Source organism: Heptranchias perlo, unplaced genomic scaffold (assembly GCF_035084215.1).
Source record: "Heptranchias perlo isolate sHepPer1 unplaced genomic scaffold, sHepPer1.hap1 HAP1_SCAFFOLD_56, whole genome shotgun sequence".
In the NCBI taxonomy this organism is placed as follows: Eukaryota; Metazoa; Chordata; class Chondrichthyes; order Hexanchiformes; family Hexanchidae; genus Heptranchias; species Heptranchias perlo.
This window is the reverse complement of record NW_027139581.1, coordinates 1364646-1370645: the sequence shown is the minus strand read 5'-3', so window position 1 is coordinate 1370645 and position 6000 is coordinate 1364646.

The following is a 6000-nucleotide window of genomic DNA, read 5'->3' as shown; positions in this document are numbered from 1 at the left end:
GAACGTTTCGAAGTTTAGGAGATACCATTATTGAACAGGACATTCAGTACAGAGTAGTTTACATTCAGTACACCCAGTAACAATGCCAGGTTTGTATTTACAAAGTTCATTACAGACCAGCTCCTACAAGACCAACTTAACACATTCCATCATTCAACTGGTAGAACACAACAAGCCACTGTGTAAAACATGCAGGGAGAAAAGATATTTCGCCAAGTACAGCAGCACAGTTAACACCGATTTATACCATTAACAACTGAGATAACAGCTTACCCGGCACTCCAACGGCTGAAAGGGCAGGATAGTAAATGTCTTCAATCTGAAACATTACTGGATATCCCATTACTGTGAGAAGCGGTCACTTCTGTTGGTCTGGTAAACATAACTCCGGCAGGCACTCTGAGCTGATACATTCCAATGAACCCTGATTTATACACGGGATAAGACTCCACTGACACGGTTATACCCGTGATCATTGCTATTAGTTACAGTCACTTGAACAAACACATTACATCAGCAGCTTTGACTCTGATATAAATAATGTGGTGGATATAACACAAACATCTCAAAGTCCAGGACATTATCTTAATGAGGCCTCTCTCATGAATAAAGTTAAAACCTGTGCTCATACAGGACTGATCCAACAATAATGAGCGGCTTCATTTACAGTTTTCATATAATTGTATTGGCCATGTTCACTCTTGGCGATTCATTTATAATGTATACCGATTTATCCGCAGTGCACATTGAATCCAGGGACTCAACCAGACCCGTTTCACTCTGTTCCTGCAGTTTTCCAATCAAAATCTGAATTTTGATTCCTTAACACGCGGAGAGCTAAAGGGCAGGTTGAGGATTGCAGCCTAGAAATGACTGTGGGTGATATTAGGGGACGGAGACTGAAAGTGCCCCATTGAGATTCCACTCTCCGCTATTTTACTTCAGATGTTTACCCGTTTATTCTGCATTGGTTAACGTGTCCAGTAAAGTTAGCCCCGTGTAACGCCGAGCTGAGCTCATGACCTGATTTGACCTCCATCACAAAGGCCCCCTGTTTCCCTCACCCGCCTCCTTTCCTTCCTCAGCCCATTGCCATTGAAACCCTCATCCATGCCTCTGTCCCTTCCAGACTCCATTCCTCCAATACAGTCCTGTCCGGCCACCGATCCTCCACCTTCCATAAACCTGAGCTCGTCCAAAACTCTGTTGCCTGTGACCAACCAGCACCAGGTCCCGCTCGGCCTCACTGACCCTCACTGGCTCCCACTCCCATATCCCTGAAATTTAGAATCCTCATCCTTGAATTTAAATCCGTCCATGACCCACCCCTCTGCATCCCCCTCGTCTCCTCCACAAATAAAATCATAGAATTTGATGGAGGCCATTCGACCCATCGTGCTTGTGCCGGCTCTTTGAAAGAACTATCCAATTCGTCCCACCCGCCTGCTCTTTCCCCATAGCCCTGCACATTTCCCTATGCACCGACAGCAAATCCACTCATGACCTCCTCGCTCATCAGACTTTGGCCTCTTTTGGTGGGACGACCCTCGCTTGTTTCCACTCACCTATCTGATCGTAACCAGGAGAAGCTTCTCTTCCCACCCGATCACCGTTACCTCTGACGTCTCTAAAGGTTCAATCCTTGGCTCCCTCCTTGTCCTCATCTACATGCTGCCCCTTTGGTGACTTCGTCCACAAACATGGACCTCCTTTCAGATGAACACTGACAAAACAACCTCCTCCCTCGATCCTTGCAATGTCTTTGTGTTATCAGATCGACATCCTGTTTTAAATTTCCTCCAATTTCATTGGAATGTCATGATCTTTGGTCGCACAATCTCCACATCCTCGGCACTGATTCCATCCCCATGCCTGGCTTTAGTCTGAGGCTGAATCTGAATGTTCGTAACTTTTACGTCCCATTCGACCCCGTGCTGAGCTTCTGACCCCATATCCTCTCCATCACAAAGACCGCCGACTTCCAGGTCCTTAATAACGCCCGTTCCACTCACCCTGCTAAGCTTCTAAAACCCTTAGCCATGCCTTTCTACCCTCTATGGCCTTTCTTCTCCTCTCTGGCATCTCGAAAAACTTCAACTCATCCAAAGCTTTGCTCCCTGTAACGTATCCCTCATTAACTCCTTCACCAATCTTCCAATCCCCGACTCATCTGCATTGGCTTCCAGTCTCCTAAGTCTTTATTTTTTTTTCTTTCTTACGCTGAAATACATAAAAGCCTCACCCCTCCCTATCTCTGCAATCTCCTCCATCTTTACAGCCCCTCGCCCTTCTCGTCCACCTCTGGCTGCTTGTGTATCCACAGTCTCTTTGCCCTACTTTTGGCAGCTGATCGTTAAGCCACATCCACGCCCCAGAATGTGCTCCCTAAGCCGCTCCATCTACATTACTCCCTTTCAATGTCAGCTGTGATTCAGTGGGTGGCACTCTTGCCAGACTCAGAATTCATATTATAACTGGGAAACTGCAGGAAAAGAGTGGAACGGGTCTGGTTGAGACCCTGGATTTGATGGACACGGCGGATAAATCGGTATAAATTATAAATGAATCGCTAAGAGTGAACATGGCCAATACAATTATATGAAAACTGTAAATGAAGCCGCTCATTATTGTTGGATCAGTCCTGTATGAGCACAGATTTTAACTTTATTCCTGAGAGAGGTCTCATTAAGATAATGTCCTGGACTTTGAGATTTTTGTGTTATATCCACCACATTATTTATATCAGAGTCAAAGCTGCTGATGTAATGTGTTTGTTTAAGTGACTGTAACTAATAGCAATGATCACGAGTATAACCGTGTCAGTGAAGTCTTGTCCCCTGTATAAATCAGGGTTCATTGGAATGTATCAGCTCAGAGTACCTGCCAGAGTTATGGTTTCCAGAACAACGGAAGTGACTGCTTCTCACAGAAATGGAATATCCAATAATTTATCAGATAGAAGATATTTACTATCCTGCCCTTGCAGTAATTGGAGTGCCGGGTAAGCTGTTATCTCAGCTGTTAATGGTGTAAATCGGTGTTAACTGTGCTGCTGTACTTGGCAAAATATTTTTGCTCCCTGAATGTCTCACACAGTCGCCTGTTCTGTTCTACCAGTTAACTGATGGAGTCTCCGCTCTTTCAGTTACAGGACTGAGCAGTAATGATCTTTGTGTATCCAACCCTGACCTTGTTACTGGATAATTGTCTGCACTAAGTGTACTGTTCAATAATGGCATCTCTTAAATTGTAAACTTTCGGTCTTGCAGCAATTCCATTATATCTGTAATGAACGTTTTATGTCCAACCCTGGCATTGTCACTGAATTATTCTCTGTGCTAAATGTATTGGAATCAGGTGTCTGGGCTAAGAGCTGGTATCAGACCATCAGGAGCTCGGAACAGTTTCATGTTGTGGAACGAACGTGTCCTGCAGTATTTTTTCAAAAATGTGTTTTGAATGATTGATGACGAGACAGCTCACGGTCTCAGTGTTACAAGGAGGCAGCGCAATGTCCCTCCTCCCCAATAACATGGTTCAGCTTAACTGGGATTTCAATGTATTTATTGGTTCTCACTCTTATGAAATATTATTTCATTGTGTGTATCTGGCGCAGCTCCAAAGTTCTGGCTATTGAAATGAGTTTGCTGCTGAATCTTTCACATCTCCTTCTCTGTGTCACGGTGGATGAGTTCATTGTAAAATGCAATGTTTTGAGGGTATGATAAACCAGTTTGCACTTTATCCATTGGAATCCTGAGCCCTTCTATTTATCTGTCGATTCTTTGCAGCAGCGGTGATGTTGGCGTTTTGTGAATTGAACAACAGCTCCATCTAATGGTGTACTTTATAATTACAGGAGAAGGAATTTCAATTATTGTGAGGTCTGTCTGGAAGGGGCATTTGATTCTGTTTCTTCCATGATTTGCAGATGAAGTTAACAGTGTAGGTGAACAGGTGGAGACTTGGATCTTCTGTAGTAACATTAAACTATTCCATAGAGGATTCACAATTTTACAAACTGACACTGAGAATAGGATCCGTGGAACACCGCGCTGGTGAACAGAATGTGCTGCAGGATGTTAGGATTGAATCGGATGTGAAAAGGGGCATTGAGAAAGAGTAGAGAGGGCAGAATAATAGATAGAGAAGCGATAGAGACAGAGACGGAGACGGAAAACGAGAGGGAGGGGGAGAAAGAACGTGAGAAGAGAGAGAGAAAGAGAGAAAGAGAATGGGAGAGAGACAGAGATAAAGCGGCCATGCGGTGAATCATTCATCGGAATGAACTGTTGAAGCTTCCAGTACAATTATGAAGAGGAAATGTGACTTGAGGATGTCAACAGGAAGTTGTCAGATTGTGAGAGTTTTATTGCACTCTCGCTGGGTGTGTTTATCGCTATCAGGGCCTCAGTCTGTTTTGGTGATTGTTACTTTTCCTTATTCACTGACTGAATAAATAAACATAATTCAAATGTATTTAAAGAATAGAATTCGTGATTTCTTGATCCTAATGAATTATTAGGATACTGTATTCAAAAACTCAGAATCAGCAGAATTCACTGAAGAACGTGGTTGATTTAATTCATATATTTTAATTTAGTTTTAATTGAATGTGCAAAGTAAATTTAATGAATACATTTTATATCCAACCAGCTGTTCCCTGACACCAATAACCACTGAAGTGAACCGTTCAGTGTATTAGTTGGATTGTGTTAGTGGGACCGATAGATTAGATTTCCTCTCACACTCTGCTGCAGTCTCTCCCTGTGAATCCCAGCCTCTCCAACCACCACATTGAATCCTCTGTCTCCTCATCCATTGCTTCAGTTTATCCGCTTTCTCAAACAATCTACTCCTAACTCCCCTCCTGCTCCGACATGTCCTTTTCCTTGTCCACCTCCCAATCTCACTCATTGCCTCTGTCTCCAGCTGCCTCTTCCAATCCGATCCGAAGCCTCAAACTCACGGCCACCGCTTTCGGTCTTATCCCGTTTTGTGTCAGCCTCTGTCGGTTCTCTTAATCCAGGGCAACAAACCCGCTGCTCCTCCCCCTGTCCCCTTACCTTTCCGGCCTTCGCTCTCTTTCCCGTCAGTCTGGAGCCCAAATTCGGCTTTAACCCGGATTCCCGCTCGCTAAAACTCCTTCTCTCTTCCCCACCGGCACTGCGCTCTCACTCGGCCCTTCCAGTGGATCCAGTGCTCATTTATTCACTTTCTTTATCGCTCTCACAATTCGTTATTGATAATTGAGTTTATAAACATTTCTCTGCCCGAGAGCGCTGCCCAGGTGAATGAATCAGTTTCCACCGTTCGATGCAGCAACAAAGCTGGAAATTTAACCCCAGATCCTGTCAAATTGCTGCTTTGGCTCCAGGTCTGATCAGTAATTTCTCTGCTTCCTTTTCTCTCTCTTACAGTTAACTTTTTGCGATTGTGATCCTGTCCCGAGGAAAGTGCGGGCTCTCCAAGTGCATCAGTCGCTACCTGCTGGGAATGGCAGCGGCCGATCTCCTGGTCGTGATCACTGATCTGATATTGACACGGGTTGGTCTAAGTTATTTCCCCAATTCATTCTTGTTCATTACTCCCGTGTGTCGTCCCATTATGTTCTTTGGTTCTGCAGCCACAGTGGTTTCTGTCTGGCTCACAGTCGCTTTCACCTTTAATCGATTTTTGGCCATTTGTTGTGAGAATCTTAAAACAAAATATTGCACCGAGAAAATGGCGGCTGTAGTTATAGGAACAGTGAGTGTGTTGGGCTGTTTAGAGAGCGTTCCCTGGTACTTCATATATCAACCTTACCTTATAATTGATAATGTTCCCCGGGATTGTGTCTTTAAACTGAACTTCCGCACTTCCCCAGTGTGGGCCGCATATGAGTTCGTTCACCTAATTTTAACCCCTTGTGTCCCGTTCTTTCTGATTTTGCTGCTCAATGTTCTGACGGTCAGACGTATTTTAGTGGCCAGTCGAGTCAGCAGGGGACTCCGGGGCCGC